The sequence below is a fragment of the Lampetra planeri genome, chromosome 25 (genome assembly GCF_965212315.1).
Source record: "Lampetra planeri chromosome 25, kcLamPlan1.2.h2, whole genome shotgun sequence".
Classification (NCBI taxonomy): domain Eukaryota; kingdom Metazoa; phylum Chordata; class Hyperoartia; order Petromyzontiformes; family Petromyzontidae; genus Lampetra; species Lampetra planeri.
In genome coordinates, this window is record NC_136131.1 from 12,847,813 (window position 1) to 12,863,911 (window position 16,099).

At 45.6% G+C, this 16,099-nt stretch overlaps 1 protein-coding gene across 1 annotated transcript in view; it reads left to right on the plus strand.

The window, feature by feature from the left end:
• LOC144727488 (potassium channel subfamily K member 2-like) overlaps positions 1 to 16,099 on the plus strand; it is a 151,595-nt gene that overhangs the window by 117,581 nt on the left and 17,915 nt on the right. The gene's annotated exons all lie outside the window — the stretch shown is intronic.

Consider the following 16,099-nt stretch of genomic DNA (forward strand, 5'->3'; position numbering starts at 1 on the left):
ACCGGAGTTCGTGTAATGGTTTATGCTCCTTGACGAGAGATGGCTTATGCTCCATAACGTCTCCTTCTGCAGACGTCATGCCGAACAACACGTGCCACAACCTGAAAACACAACAAATCGCTGTGTTAAAGCATAGTTTGATCAATTAAGTGAAGATGGGGGTTTCTTAAACGGTGACATTTTCTTAAATAGAAATTTTAAAGTCATCAGTCTACTTGTTAGTCATCAACCTCATGAGACCTCCTTTGCCGGTATCAAAATATAAGAATGGGTTTTCCCTTTTTTTCTGGCAACAAAACAGGTGTTAAGATTTTGATTTAAAGCTTTCGTGACTGCAGGGATTCATATTATTGGTTCTTTTGGTAAAGTCACGTAGAAAGAAAAACAAATGTAACGATAAAATTCTCAAGACTTTACCGAAAGAACCAAGAATATAGGTGTTAAGATGTTAAAACACCAAACTGAAACCTTTTGCAAGGAATCATGTCTGCAGTAACCACATATACTTCTGGTGAAAATACAAACAAAAGGAGGTCCCATGATGTAGCTGCTAACCCCTGGCTCTCATTGTCCTTATAGTGGCATTATCTTTGTGCTGTTCGCCTATTGGCGTCCTCTGGTCTGACACTGTTTGAGACGAGGCTCAAAAGAAAGCTGTCTCTGGTGTGGAACAATCACTTTAAAAGGCAATGCATCATATACTGCCAGAGCATGTTTTTTGTTTGTATTTTCACCACAAGTACAGGGTGTTTAAAAAAGATGGACCCAGTTTCAAAGCAGTATATTTCACGATGGCAACATGGTACAATTACACGAAAAGTTACAAACGGTTGAATGAGTTATCAAGTTTTACTAACCATTTTATAAATGCTCTGTGTGCCCTCCAACTGATGTACGGACAACATCGAGACGGTAGTTGAATTCGTCCCAAACGCCTCTCTTCTCACGTTTTCCTCTGAGCTGCGTGGTCACCGCGTGCTCTTCCCCTTACATCAACAGCCTGTTTCCTCAAATTGTCGGTACCAACGACGAATGCTCTTTGACAATGGCGGATCAATGCCAAAACGCCTTTGAAACGCACGCTGCACTGCAATTACGGATTCAGTCTTGCTGACCTGCAGAACGCAAAACGCCTCGTGTTGCGGGGTCACCGTCTTGCGAATGACTGAGGCTAGGGGCTGTTTGTGCGCTGGGAGAGGCATCTAGCGGTAACCATTTGAAACTCTGTTCCCCGCCCTCTCTATGCCCCGCCCTCTCTATGCCCCGCCCTCTCTATGCCCCGCCCTCTCTATGCCCCGCCCTCTCTATGCCCCGCCCTCTCTATGCCCCGCCCTCTCTATGCCCCGCCCTCTCTATGCCCCGCCCTCTCTATGCCCCGCCCTCTCTATGCCCCGCCCTCTCTATGCCCCGCCCTCTCTATGCCCCGCCCTCTCTATGCCCCGCCCTCTCTATGCCCCGCCCTCTCTATGCCCCGCCCTCTCTATGCCCCGCCCTTTCAAGTGGTAAGAGTTTCATTCATGGGCGGTTCGTGGTTGCAGAGATATCGCGATTTCAAATCGGGTCCATCTTTTTAAACATCCTGTATATGTGGTTAATGCAGACATGATTTCTTGCAAAAGGTTTCAGTTTGGTGTTTTAACATCTTAACACCTGTTTTGTTGCCAGAGAAAAGGGGAAAACCTATTCTTATAGTCATCAACCTGTCATTAAAACAAACTTCACCACGATTAGGCGAATGTAACCCTTGGGGGCTTTCAAGGGAGTGTACCAATGCATTTAAATTAAACGGTCGTCTCTTGACCACATGGTATCAAAAAAAATTGTGGGATAACACGGTTCGACACTTGTGATGTGGGCGCCAGGCAATCCCTGAAAGCTGTCGAGAGGCATGCCTTCTTTCTGATGCTCTATAATTACCTGCCATGGCAGTAAAGAAAGATGCTTTCAATTTGCAACTGATTTTCAGTAACACCTTGCTGCTGATGCATTCCGTAATTCTCATGTTATTTCACTGAACATCTTTTTTCTGAGATTAATGGAGCTGGATGTAATTACATGAACTGATACATTTGAAAGGTTTAAAATGCTACGTGTTTTGTTGATGTTGTTGTAGGGTTCTGAGTAAATGCTTAATGGAAAGTTTGCAATAACAATTTTACTCCGAAGAATTTAATATGAGATTGCAACATTTGCAAATAATGATGTTAATGCAAGGTTGCGTACGCCTTTTTTAGCGGTGGGTGGAAAGCCCATAAAGACATTACGGTGATATAGTTTTAAAATATCCCATCAAATTTAGATATACACTTTAATAATTTAAAGATACCATCTGTTCCATTAACAGGTACATTTGTGCATGCACATGCCCAAACACGCACGTGCGCGCACACATAAGCAATATAGTGCGCACATATAAAATACAATTAAAGGCATACATTTGTGGTATCTATAATAGCGTGACCGTCGGGCTTGCATGCAGTCTGCCACGTCTACCACCTCGGATTGCTTTCTTCGGAGACATTTACCACAGGAATGGAATGCATAATTCGGTCGATTCAAATTTATTGTGAAATAATTTAACAGCACAGAGCAGTTAAGTTCTGACACCTGTTATTTATATTGTACATGTTTATATAAAATGCTCGTCATCATAGACTATTGATTATGATGAAAGTTAATGCGTTTGTGAGCAGAATTTAAACTTTTCTTTATAGCAAGCAGTTTTTTTTACGGGTGAAAATAAGATGTGTAAACCACATTGGGACACCAAAATAGTAATGGACCTAAACAGAAGAATTTGTTAACAGGAGAGCTAAAGACAGTAGCAGAGGGAGGTCGATAAAACAAAGGGACATTAGCCCTGCTGGACCGAGTTGTCGCATCATAACTCCGAACGAAGAGCACTTCTCCCGATATAAATTGGGTTTGAGAATGACCGAGGGAGAGAGATGATTACGGATGCAATTCCAAAGAGGAGATGTCGCTCTTGACATTGTACGTTAGTTCGATGTTAATGTGCCACTGTATTGAGGGACGACTGTGTGGCGTTATCTTGGTGTGGTCTGGGACTGTGCTGCTGTTGTTGCTTTTTCTGCCTTACCCAACCTTGATACTGTGAATGGGACTTATATAATCATAAATTAATTGATGATATTTAGTCACTTGCTCTTTGGTTCTTTTGGTAAAGTCACGTTGGTATAAAATAAAATAAATCACGACGTTTCGATTGCAACACAAGCAATCATCATCAGGTGGGAAAACCACAGCAAGAAATGTTTTTTTGCTGAAGTGGGCGAGAGAGTTGCCGTGGTAAGAGGTTATATAGGTAAGAAAGGGGGAGGGGCAAGGGGGGAGAAGGAGGGGGTGCTGCGTGGATGCTGGGAGAGGGACGTGCGGCTGGGGGGGGGGAAGTGGGCGGGGCTGGAAGTGGGAGGCCGAGAGAGCTGGGGATGCGGGGGGGGGGTTAACTCGGCAAAATAGACCAGTACCCGGCAGATGTGATAGACAACAACCACTATAAAGCAGTTAGGGTTTTACCTGGCTGATAACATCCTTCCAATGATTGCTCAATTTGTATCCATCTCCTCGGTTGAAGTTATGTCTATGTTTATTATATATCTGGATGGCTTCATGAACAAAGCTTTGATAGTAGCCCGAAGGTTTGCAGAGTATCTTGGTCTCGGAAAAAAACAATATCATGCGAGCCCACAACGTTATAACAATGGTCAGCTATGGCAGAGGTATTGGTTCTGCCGTGTTTCAGATCTGCCTTGTGTTCGCGAACACGGTCCAAGACATGTCGTTTCCCCAATGTAACTGGTACCGCAGGTACAACTCAGTTTAACACGTAGGCTTTCGCGACCAATATTATTCATAAACCCAAAAACGTTGATTAGGTACAACTCAGTTTGTAGACTCCAGGATATTGCATGTCAGGAATGACATCCTTCACATGGGATTATATCACGGATTTTGTGTACTGTATTGAATCGGACCTGGATCTTGTGTTTGTTTAAGATTTTGGAAATATTTTTGGTAACACCTGCTATGTATGGTAACATGATGGTTTTGATTAGCTTCTCAGGGTGTTGTTTCTCCATGGTTGGAGAAACAGCTTTGCGAATAATGCGGTCCGAGTACCCATTCATCTTGAGGGCCTGGTGTACGTGTTCCAGTTCACAGCCTGTGACTAGAGACCACAGCCTGTGACTGGAAACCACCTCCTGTGACTAGAAACCACGGCCTGTGACTGGAGGCCACGGCCTGTGACTAGAGGCCACAGCCTGTGACTGGAGGCCACGGCCTCTGACTGGAAACCACAGCCTGTGACTAGAGGCCACAGCCACGGCCTCTGACTGGAAACCACAGCCTGTGACTAGAGGCCACAGCCTGTGACTGGAGGCCACAGCCTGTGACTAGAGGCAACCACAGCCTGTGACTGGAGGCAACCACAGCCTGTGACTAGAGGCAACCACAGCCTGTGACTGGAGGCAACCACAGCCTGTGACTGGAGGCAACCACAGCCTGTGACTGGAGGCCACAGCCTGTGACTGGAGGCCACGGCCTGTGACTAGAGGCCACGGCCTGTGACTAGAGGCCACAGCCTATGACTAGAGGCAACCACAGCCTGTGACTAGAGGCCACAGCCTGTGACTGGAGGCCACGGCCTGTGACTGGAGGCCACAGCTTTAGCGACAGCTAAACTGGATTTCCTGAGGCAAGAGGACAGACCCGGTTAAAACGAACTCCTCGTTTTATTCATATATGTTTTATAATAATCATAACGCATTTATATTTAAGGTGGCTGGTTGATTCTGTAGCGAGAACGCGTCTCACTTCATGGGAAGTCAACAGTTTTTACCGAATGAACGAACTCACCCTGCCCCTTGGAATGTGGAATTTACACTCCAGGCTGGGGGCTGTTAGCAAGAGAAGATAATGGTCACAGGTTCCATTGAACAAGACATGTCTCCTGTTATTTGTGAGAATTCAAATTTGTAATTATAAATTAATCACTAAATGGAAATTCACACACTGTGTGGGTCATTTTAAATGTAGCGCAGAGCTAAGCTCCTTATTCTACGTTATTTAACATAATTTGATTGAGGATTAGCTTTAAATAACATGGAAACTAAGAGGTGTAAATTATGAAGACAAACTGATGAGCAGTGAGATGGATTGTCTGGCTGAGCCACAATGGGACGCAGCTGGAACTCCCCAGGATTTGCTCGCGCCCTCTGACGAGCTGGCGCAGGGCATGCGTTTGAACCGTTGGGCAATAATCCACAAAGCGCTTGCATGGCAAACTTCTCCCGCGTACTCACAATGTCCATGTGCACCGTATATACATTGATTTAGCCTTTATCCTTCGTATGAGCAGGTAAGTCTTGGACACATGGAGGAGTTCACAGTTCATTCTGAACGCAGCAGTAATACCGGGGATGCTGCTGTGGTGTCATGGCCAGGACACACGCACACACGCATGTCTCCGGTTTGATCTCCCGGCATGGCAGTGAAATGGCTCCACCCCCCCCCCCCCCCACCTCTGTCCATCCAGCACTATAAATAAGCGCACCACAGTCAGTCGATGGGCAGGTCGTGCGTGGCAAGTGTGGGGGTACTCCCACCTCTTATAGGATAGATCTTGCCCAGCGTGCGAGAGTCGGGCCAGAATGCCCTCCAAGGCAGTGGCTCTCAGAGCGGTCCCCGTCCCAACACCGCTGAGTGGTCTGTGACGTACTCTGGTCTGTGACGTACTCTGGTCTGTGACGTACTCTGGTCTGTGACGCTTACCCCACGTGGTCCGCGGGCTGTGATGCAAACGCAGCTGATCCGGGATAATGGCAACGGTTATGACTTTTGTTACGGACTTTTATTAATATTTTACTCGTTATATTTAATTTTTTTTAAGTTAGGTAAACTACCCTGATTAAAATACCCTGACCCTAACTTCTAAATGCCCCCCCCCCCAGAGTAAAAAAACGGTAATACGATTCATTTCGTCTTGCTGGCATTTAGAGTGAATGCGTTCCGTCGTCACCAGAGGTAGGGGTTGTTTACATCGGCTCCGTGGGCCAAACAAGAAGTTTGAGAAGCAGTGAGTGAGTGGGGCTCTCGCGAGCTCCCTCCAGCGGGGAGCCCTTCTGCCAGCAGCGGCGTTGGCAAGCAGTTGCAGGGCTGCAGCTCTACCCGTTTTATAGTTTTGCTAAAACCACGAGCTGTATGCAGCAGTCATTATACATTGCATGTTGACACTAAGCTGCGAAAGAGCAAGCTAACTCTGATTGCATTCCTTAACGTTGCAACAAGTTAATCATTAAACTTTAAACTGATCTACTTAAAGAGCGGTGTTTTTACCAGACAAAATGAAGCACATATGTATTTGTTGACAGTGTGTACATAAAAAGAATCAATCACCACATAAACCAGTCGGAACGCCCCCAGCCTGGCGCTTGCTCCGCGAGGTTTCATTCGATGTTTGATTCGATGTTTCTGTGGTGACGGCTCACTCTGTAGTGGGAGTGCTCTTGCCAATAACAGCTGGTGAGGCGGCAGTGTTCACTCAGCACCATTCACTGTTGACAAGCACCCAGAAGAGTTTGTATGCTTGAATACATTCTGCTGGTTGACATGCTTGTGGAAGTCCAGTAGTCCAATATAATAATAGATACTGTCCAATATAATAATATATACTGTCCAAATATAGTTGGTGTGATAATATGCAAGGAAAACTAAGTTATTTAGTTAATTGGTTATAATGCGGCTGCTTTTGAACAAATACCAAATGGGTTTGATGCAGTGTTTTGAGTGTGACTATACACTGTACATATAGTGAGCTACAGACTGTATACTTTATATATAGTGAGCTACAGACTGTATACTTTATATATATAGTGAGCAACAGATGAAGGGATATGAATCCTAGACAAATTTAGGTGTAGCCAGGCAGTGCTGAATGCAGCAATCCGGATTAAGTGTCATAAGAGAGTTTGTTTATTGTATTGTGGGGGCCGTTGGCCCCCGGGGTCTCTCTCGCCATCATCCTCTATTCCGTTTAGGTTACCCCACCTCCCTAATACCCGCTAGGGTTTCGCCGGCCTTCGAACGCGACGCCCCTACCCATACGGCTTCACGCAGCGCTCCCACACCGCAAGCATACGTGCGCACGGCATCATCAATCAAACGCCATACTCCCCCTCTTTACGCCGCTACGTACAGCGCTCGCACGCTGCGAGCGTGCGCCCGTCTACAGCCCTGTGCGGCACTCGCCTCCACGTCGAATAATCACGTTACCAATGCGCACCCGTATCCGACACGTAGCGAACGTACGCGCACTCACGCACACAGCTCCCCGCGGCACTCACTCACCACGGAGCACTCACGTTGTGATCGCGCACCTGTATCATACACGTAGCGAACACACGCGCACCCACACGCGCAGCTCCGCGCCGCGCTCACTCACGTGGCGAACCACTGTGTACGCAGGACCACACACGTGCACACCTCTCCACGAAATCATACGAGGCCACGATTCGCTATTAATGATTTATTGTCCGCTACCTGGAACTAGGTGTTAAATCAGTGAGTCGACGAGGCTGGCCCACGCTGATACCTTTATGCCTATTCCCGATTTATCTGCTATGATTATAATTCACCTCCTTACTCACTGTTAGGTGCTCACGGCGGTTCGTTGATCCCGTACTCGCAGCGTGCCTCGATGCGTCTCACGGACGTTCGGGTCGCTGGACTGGAGAGCGTCCTGTCGCCTGGCGCTGGAGAGAAGAGAGCCCGATCTCTCCTTTGCCCCCCTTTTTTATCCTCCCTACATCAAAGGGATGCGGCTCCGCGCCGGACGGTGGCCCTCAGCTTTTCCTTAACAATGGGCTCGCGTCCTCTAGCACGCGCACCGCGGTTCCGGACGCCTGTGATATGCTAATCAGTGTGCGGCGTTGCGCGGCGTACATTCTAATTAATCCCTTTCCCTCCCTAACAATGGTGCCTGCGCGCTCAAGCGTAATTATCCCAACCATCCGTGACTATGCGCAAGAGCCCCTGCGGTCCCGCTACTCATGCTGTCCCGTCCCTCCCCTGCTTGCCCCGTCGACACGTGGGTGGTGTGTGTGGGGGATGCGCTTCAACCGCGGTGGCCGAATGCCCCTCGCCGCGGCCATGCCATCTTAAGGCAGGTCGCAGCGCCGCGGTGCAACGTAGCGTCGGGGGAGGCCGTCCAATTCCCTGATCGCCGGAAACCGTGAGAGTTAATCCCAATAAGGGTTTCTCGGATAAAAACCGGTTGATCAGGTGACCTTCCCTTCCAGCTCTATGGGGGGGGGGGGGGGATGCGTGCAGGTGTGTTCATGTGAGGTGAGGTGAGGGGGACGAGGGGTTGGCTCCGTTGCTTGGTGGTGGCGAGGTCGGGGATGGGGCGCCTGCTGAACGCCTTCGTGGTGGCGGCATCACAGTATCGCTGACATCTGCTCCTGCTGTGGAATCTGGCACCCTTTCAGTGGCTACTCAATAAGAAACGGAGTTGCCGCATTTCCAGCAATACTCACTTTTTTTCCAGCATGTCTTCAAAATTAGTTTTCTTTTAAAAGCTTAAAACTTTAAAAGTATCAGTGCAGTTCACCTTATTTTACTTAGCTATTCGCCTCTGTGTAAAGTGATTGTCAAATATAAAATGTTTTTTTTTATATATTGTATTATTTTATAAATGAGTCGATGCAATCCAGGTTGCCCTTGCAAAATAGGCCATTTATCAATGTGCCCGTATTTGATCTATTGGGTATATAAAGGATACTAACCAACCCAAGGAAATGTATAATACATTGCAGGATCTCTAGAATTGGCAGCAGCTTGGGGAGGCCTTCATTCAGCAGTTGATTGACCGTGGCTTCTTTTGGAATTAACGATAAAAAGCAATAAAAAAAATAGTCCATGTTTATGCTGAAATTAATACACGTTTGAAAACATGACCGTTAATATTATATTTCAACCTTACATTCCATTATAACAAAAAAGGTGTCCCATTTAATTACGAGACATTTTCCCATTACACCGTTACATTAGTGAAGCACAGGACGTTTCTTGACGTTGAACCTACGCACAGAACAAAATGTGGTCTGCATCTCTTTAGCCACTGGGTATTTGTACGCGTGGCGAGCTAGGAAAGTATTTAAAGGCAGCCTGGGTACACACGGCTACGATATTCGGCAGCCTTCTGCTACTGGGGTCCTGGGCCTTGAAAATTGTTGAACTAAGGAGGGATTTATTATGATTACCATTCTGACTGCCTGAGCATGAGATCGCAATGGTTGGGGTGTTGTGGTGGTTTTGTGCTCTGTCAGCGTTCAGCATGTTACGATGTTGGATTATTATAAGCAAAACAGACACACACATACTGCATGTATATATGCACATCTGTGCGCCTATCTAATATTTCATTATTTTGCCTTTCTTCTCAGAAGCTATCCGAATTGTACCGTGATACATTTGCAGGGAAGGCAACGTTTGTATTGTGCATCTTCTAGGAAGTCTATAACGCAACTGCCACACAGAGGAATTATATCAAAAGCACTGTAATACATTTCCCATGCGAGTTAAATTTGTATTTTGTGTTGTGACGTGAAAATAACCAGCCTTCACATTGTGCAGCTGTTCACTGTTATTTCCCGTGTTGGATGTTCTCTCACTTTTAGCCACGTTCAGAGAAACGTGAAAATGAGATGAAACAATAAATATAATCGGAGCGAGTGTGTTCAGGTGTGACGGGAGCATCGTCACTTCGATTTGAGGCCCATATTTCCGCGTGTGGCGTTGGGTCTGAGATTGTGCTTAGAGGTGGTGGGAGGTTGGCAGGGTCACAGCGGGGCTTTCATTTGCATTTAATAACAAAGCAATAATCACCGGCGCTTCCCAGTGGCATCGATAATGTAATCACACCCACAGCTGTTCAGGTGCATGCATGGTTCTGCAGTATTTGAGAATGCCGGGGTCTTTTAACTCAGGTTGCGCAAGTGTTGTTAAGCGGTCGGGTTAGCTATGGGGCGGTGACATGGCCGAGGGGCAGTGCTAATGCCACTCATTGCAGCGGTTTGCGGTGTGAGCCCGGCGGCCTTCCTGGTTAAAACTGCAGATGGTGTTAGCCAATGGTACGCCCCACCTGCTTCGTGCGTCGTCAAACAAAGACCCTGCGATGTTAATCGTTAAAATTAGGCCACGTTTGCCAATGGTACGGTCCAAATTAACCATATTTGAAGAATTACCCACAAAATATTTAATTTGCTAAAACTATATAGCACATTGCCTCTTACTGGACGACTTAACCATTTGCCAAACATAACGCCTCCATCATACTGTAGGTTAATGGTATGCCAATGACACAGGCATTAAATGTATGAATACAGTCATTATAGACAGCCTTGGTGCCTGTAAGTGAATGGTCAATGGACCAAGTCACTTAATTTATTAATGTAAAATAATACGTAATTGTCAACCTTAAATCGCATAATTGCAGAAATAAAACCTGAATATGTAATTCCTATTATCTTTTAGTGGATAGAAAATTACGTGAGAAATGTGATCAATCGTGAGTGCTGTACTCGCATTTCCTGAGTTGTTTCCTGGGACATCACCTGCTTCGCCACTCCCTGCCGACATTTATCATTTGGCGAAATTCGTTAAGTTCAGCTGGGGGAAGCTGCCCTGCTGTAATGGTTAGCGCAGCAGATTTGCAACTCGGAGGTTGGCAGTTCCATTCGATGGCCCTGCACAGTAGCAGGTTTTTAATTTCAAACCAGGCAAAGCACACGGAGCTATTCGGTGTTTTTCAGAAGCAACCTGGTCACACATTATAGCTTATCAAAGAAACATTTTTTTATTTTACCAGGTAAGACCCACTTAGCTATGTAGCGCTTTTTCAGAGCGACTTGGCCACAAATGATTGCCCAATGAAGTGGCTTATCATGTGGGAATGTATAGTTGCTGCCATATAGTCTAATGCATGTTTCTCAATGTGGAGTGCAATACTAGAGGACCCGGAGAAAATGTGTGTGAATAAATGCTGCACGTTTATTAAATCCTCCCGCTTCCATCGAGCCAGCAGAATAAATTGTTCACCTTAGTTAGTCGATGGACAACATACGCGTGGTGGGGTAAAGAGTGGGTAGCTTCCTCCTCTTGTCGGTGGAAGTAGACCGTTTTCCTTTTGAAAGTCTAATCACCTATTTACGTATAAAATATAGACCTTAAGGTTATTCATGATCATTAACCAATCGTTAAGATTTGGTGAAAAATGTCCTGCGTGATTACAGATGCGATTAAGAAATGCTACTTAGGGTGAGCAGCTAACGTCTACGCCAATGATGATTTCGCAAATTGCGTCCAAAAGTAATTTTGCTTAACTTAATAATCTGACGACATACTGGCAACAGATTAGCATAATTGACGTTCGAGCAGTTTTGTGAGGAGTGCTGGAAGGAGCCCCAGAGAGACGTCAATCAAGGATGACGCTCGGCAGCTAAATCCAAATCGATATTCTCTTCTGCGGAGGTGACGGCGAGAGTGCTTCACTGTTGTGTCACTTGTGAGCTGTTGAAAAACACATTTACTGTTTGTTGTGATGCCTTGTATTGTGTCACCACCAGCAGTGATATATCCTCTGCTGAGTGAAAGTGTGCCCAAGCCGTTGCCATACCTCGCTGTTGCGCGATTGTAATGCTCCAGCTCGCCCCTGCACACAACCTGATTTCATTGCTCCATGTTTTTTATTTGTATTGTGTAAAATTTTATTTTATTAATCTCGCTCGAAAATGTAAATTTTGTCAGAGACTTGAATTTATGCACGCGAGAAGGAAAGTTAAGGAGCTCCGCTTCATACAGATGTCCTATTTGTAGATAACGTGTTGGTGATGAAGATAAATGTGTGATCCCCTACTGAATGTATAAGTATTTCACTCTGTGAGGGAGGAACTAGAAATGTATTTAGCAGCTGTTGTAAATTAGTAATTTGTGAATATTAGCAGAGATGAGTGCTAACTTGATTAGTCGCTTCCTAACAACTAGATAGCCAATCTACGCTTGCACACAATTGCCTGGGTGAGAGTCAATAGCGCCATTTCCCACGCTTCAGCAGATGCTCAACTTGCAGGGATGTGTCCCTGACCTTACCTGTTAGATCATCAAACCTTCAGCACAGAGGCTTGCACACCACCACCTCAGTCACAATTAGCAGCTAATAAGTCGACCAAAGAGCATATTACAATTACGCAACCTATTACAATTGTATTTCTTTCTTGCATATGACAATATGTTTAGGAGCTAAATGCCAATGTTGAGGTCTGATAGCCACAAGAGAGCTTTAGGAGAAAGTTTGTGTCGTTTTGCCTTTCCTCCATTGAAGGATCGCAGACGACATTGATTTACGATATGGTCCATCATTGGGGTTTCAGGGCCACAGTCGCACTTTGGCTAGTCTCTAATTCCCCATTTATAAGATGTGTGCATCGGTCTGTTTATGTTCTAATGTAGTTGATCGTTACACCACCAGTATCTTCAGGGAATTTCAAAGCTGAAAGGTGCAATGTTTGGGTCTCGAAGGAGGTGTTTATTCTGGACATCTGCATTGTTCCTCTCTGTCCTCCAGCATTCTTCCAGATCTGGTTGGGATTTTATGATGGTCACAGCGTGAAGCCAGAGGGGGAATCGGAACTTGAGTGGGCAGTGAGGTACATTGTTGAGGTATTGGTTGATGGGTATGTTGTTGTCGTGGGAAACAAAACGTGTAGACTCCCTTGCAGTTTGCATCGCATTATTTAACGTTGCATCTGGCAGTTTTGTGTATGAGCTACCGGACCAGGCTGCAGCGCGATGGCTCTGCCACTGAGGAGATCGGTGAGAGAGAGGGAGGCAGTTCGCAGAACATCAGCTGAGGTGCCCCCACGTCATTCCTGCAAGTGTTTTGACGCAGGGTGATTCTTGATTTGGTATAATTGTATTAGTAGTAGTTTAAGCACAGTTTCATTTTTATATTTAGTTTATTCCTGTTTGTCAGTGTATATTGTCTATACTGCTATATTTTTGAACATTGTATTTGGTCCGCAATTACTTTCACACAGAGTTATTCTCTTGTTATTATCTCAAATACCCTTTACTATTCCAGTACAGTATAGTATTTCACGAGTTTACCCAGGAAAGCCTCACCAGGGCTGATGATTATTTTTCCCAGGAGGGGACAATGTTGCAATGTGTCCTTTTCAGCTAATTTCACAGGATTGAGATGTTTGGTCCATATCAGTGAAATTCTGTTTTGTTTTTAACTTTGGGACAAAACTGGAGAACCCAGAAGAAGCCCGCGCAGGACAGGGGGAGAATACACAAACGACACACGGAAAGGCGCCCAAGTTGGCAATGTAACCCAGGCCCTTGTTGCTGTGAGGCGCGAGTGTGACCACTGCGCCACCCCTGCCGCCCCGACACCTTTTGCTGCAGTGCCTCGAGCTGCCCTGTGGGAGGTGTGGTATAAATAATAATAAACGATGATAATATAATCGGTGGTGGTACACGCCTGTGATCCAGCACTGTGGAGACGATGGTTGCTGGATCACTAACATTTTGTAAAATCTAAAACCCGCTGGGCTGTGAGGGTAGCCAAGAGATGGTAGTGCAGCCAAAAGGGGTTTGTTAACCCTTCTGTGCAGACAGTTCAATGTTTTCTGACTGTTCTCTGGTTTCCTGCCATATGCTAGAAATACACTCACGAAAATGAAATCGACCGAACTTCAAAGTACAAAACCTTCCTTAAAATGTCATGAGAGTTACGATTTCTTGCTTAAATAAATATAATCACTACCCATCCTGCATTATGCATGACAACACACCACCTACTGTATATGCATTTACTACCAGAGCATGTGTTTTGTTTGCATGGTCACCGCAAGTAAGTATATGTGGTTAATGCAGACATGATTTCTTGCAAAAGGTTTTAGTTTGGTGTTTTAACATACCTGTTTTATTGCCAGAAAGGGTAAAATCTATTCTTATAGCCTACTGTAACATCACTTAACATTTCTTTGGTCTTTTTAAAATTCATTGGGATTGCTGGAGAGTCATGTGTTGAACTTGGGCGTTATATAGACTCTCTAGGTACCTATTCTAGGATTTGACCCTCAATGCACTTATTCCAGTTGTGTCAACCTTCAGTGCAGAACTCAGTATAATGAATGGAATAACTTACCGGGATCAGGGTCCAAACCGAAGTTTAGCCCTTAACCCCCTCCCCAACCTATCGGCTAAATACGCTGCCAGCCACTGGGAACAGCAGGAGCAGGAGAGGCTGCATGCACAACGGCACGCCCCCGTATGGATTCTATCGTGCTCACTCCCACCCCCGCCACGCACTCAGCTCTCCTCTGCCCACCTGAGCCTTCCGCCACACGGGACGCTCGGCCAGCGTGCAGCACGGGGTCAGCCCACTTGGCATGCCGCTCGTGATTTGGGGCTTTGGGCTGCCTTCCTGCTTAAAGGCACAATTACTCAATGCAACCCTGCTTTTTTGTACGTGTGAAACACAGCAGCAGTATATGTGAAGACAAATGTTCCATTGTTGCCGCGCAGGCTTGAACAAGCATTGGTTGCATTCATCTGCAAAGATTTTCGGAATCGTGCTGCATGGCTCTCCGAGGTTTTTTCACATTTAACTCAATTTAGCTCCTGAGGAAACTGGACAGCCATGGCCCATGAATTTGCTTTAAGAAAGCTTGCACAATGCAACATTCACATGCTACACCAAGACATGTAATACATGCCCTACAATGCTAGAATCTTTATTCTAGCTCTGCCAGGTATATTAGCGTGTGTACATTTGTGTAGATGCCAGTAGAACACTCTGTATGCATCATATGCCATCACTCTGGACGTCAAACAGTAAAATGGTAAATAGAACACCGCAGTGTTAACTGTTCACCTGATTGTTGCTGGTATTGCGCGGGTGCATACTTTGTTACAACGGCAGCACCTTCAAAGAACGCCCCACGTGGACATTCTCTGACATACAAAAGAGGACACCTTCTCATTCCAGTTTCCCTCACCTCTCTCTAGTAGAGGCCCTTCTGCCAGCTGTGACCCGAACAGGAATTTGCATGACTGCACCACCGATGAGCATGATTGGTTATGTACGGTGTAAAAGAAATCCAACATACACACGTACATGTTCTTGGCATGGGTCACCTGCCTTGAGTCCGAATAATGAAAGCAGTATGTTTTATAATGTGCCGACATCCGCACTACGAATTGCACTGGGACCGCCCCCCACAGTCTCTCATCCTAACCCTAAATAGAACTTGCTGCAGCTGCCTCAGCATTAGAGCACACTCAACGGTGTCGGTATTTGTGCATGCGCTTATAACCGCCATTTTGTATATTGCAGAACATAATGATAAATACATAAAGATACATTTCAGCCTTTGTCAATCCATCAATGGATGCAAGCCTCCCCATGTCATGATGGTTATTTATCTATTTGTGTTTCCTTGCTTCATCAAGGTGGTCAGTGTGGGATTGGTGAATGGCAAGGGATGGCAGGACCCATTCTGATCTCACTCGCCATTGACATTAGCCGTGGCCAGGTATTAAACTTGGGTCACCGGTTTCACAATGTGGCATTGTGTACTGCACCTTCACCACAGATGTAGCCCATGTGGCAGTGTGACTTTTATAATGTCTGGCCAATAATAAAAACAAACAACATGCGGTTCTCTTTCGAGTTTGTGACTTGAATGTAGCTAATACAGAATATTTAGCTTTCCTTGATCCTCTTGTTTTAACGTTCACTTTCAATTCATAATTGTACATATTATGCTGTGTCGGCATAGGCAGTGCAAAGGAATATTGACACAGAAAAAAACTCCAGTATTATACAAACGTGTGTGGGTTTTTGTTATCCTGCTATGCTAATAACAGTCTTTAAGGCTCGCGTGGTGGTGGCCTCAGATTGGCTCACAATTGTTGCATTGAGACTGGTGAGCAGATAATTGGAGGCATTTCAAATCAGCAGTCTCATGAGTGATGGCTTCATCTTAGGTTTGCATATTGAGGTTTTTAC